This window comes from Cetorhinus maximus, chromosome 2 (genome assembly GCF_964194155.1).
Source record: "Cetorhinus maximus chromosome 2, sCetMax3.hap1.1, whole genome shotgun sequence".
NCBI lineage: Eukaryota > Metazoa > Chordata > Chondrichthyes > Lamniformes > Cetorhinidae > Cetorhinus > Cetorhinus maximus.
The window spans coordinates 228,366,156-228,367,032 of NC_135880.1; positions in this window are offsets into that span (position 1 = coordinate 228,366,156).

The window sequence follows — 877 nt, forward strand, 5'->3', positions numbered from 1 at the left end:
CTCAGGCTGCTGGGAATCCAGGTGAGCGATAGGCCGCTGCTGAAATGCTCCACACAGACCGATTCCTGTCATGGATTATCCGAGGGTTCACCCTCGGTAACTATTTAAATCACACGGACCAATCCCACCCAATTTATTTCATATATAGATTGATCCGAGAACATGTTCCAGGATCCGTGAACTGAACTTGTCCTGGGTCACATTGCCCGCTGGCGGCCTCGAAGTGTGTCCTGTTTTTTTGTTTCAAAGATGCGCACAGGCTGTCCCGACATTGGAGCTGAGCTGACTTTATTGATAACACATTTTCCTTATGAACACATATCTGCAGATGCTGGAAATTTGAAACAAAAACAGAAAATGCTTCATGCTCTGGTCGGGACCTGGAAAAAATTATTAACTTTGTTTCCAATTTCCACCCCTCCATCATTTTCACATGGTCCATCTCTGACACTTCCCTTCCCTTCCTTGACCTCTCTGTCTCAATTTCTGGTGATAGACTGTCCACCAATATCCATTACAAGCTTACCGACTCCCACAGCTACCTCGACTACCTCCTCACACCCGGCTTCATGTAAGGACTCCATCCCATTCTCTCAGTTCCTTCGCCTCCGTCGCATCTGTTCTGATGATGCCACTTTCAAAAACAGTTCCTCTGACATGTCTTCCTTCTTCCTTAACCGAGGTTTTCCACCCACGGTGGTTGACAGGACCCTCAACCGTGTCCGGCCCATCTCCCGCGCATCCGCCCTCATGTCTTCTCCCTCCCAGAAACATGATAGGGTCCCCCTTGACCTCACTTATCACCCCACCAGCCTCCGCATTCAAAGGATCATCCTCTGCCACTTCTGCCAACTCCAGCATGATGCCACCACCAAAC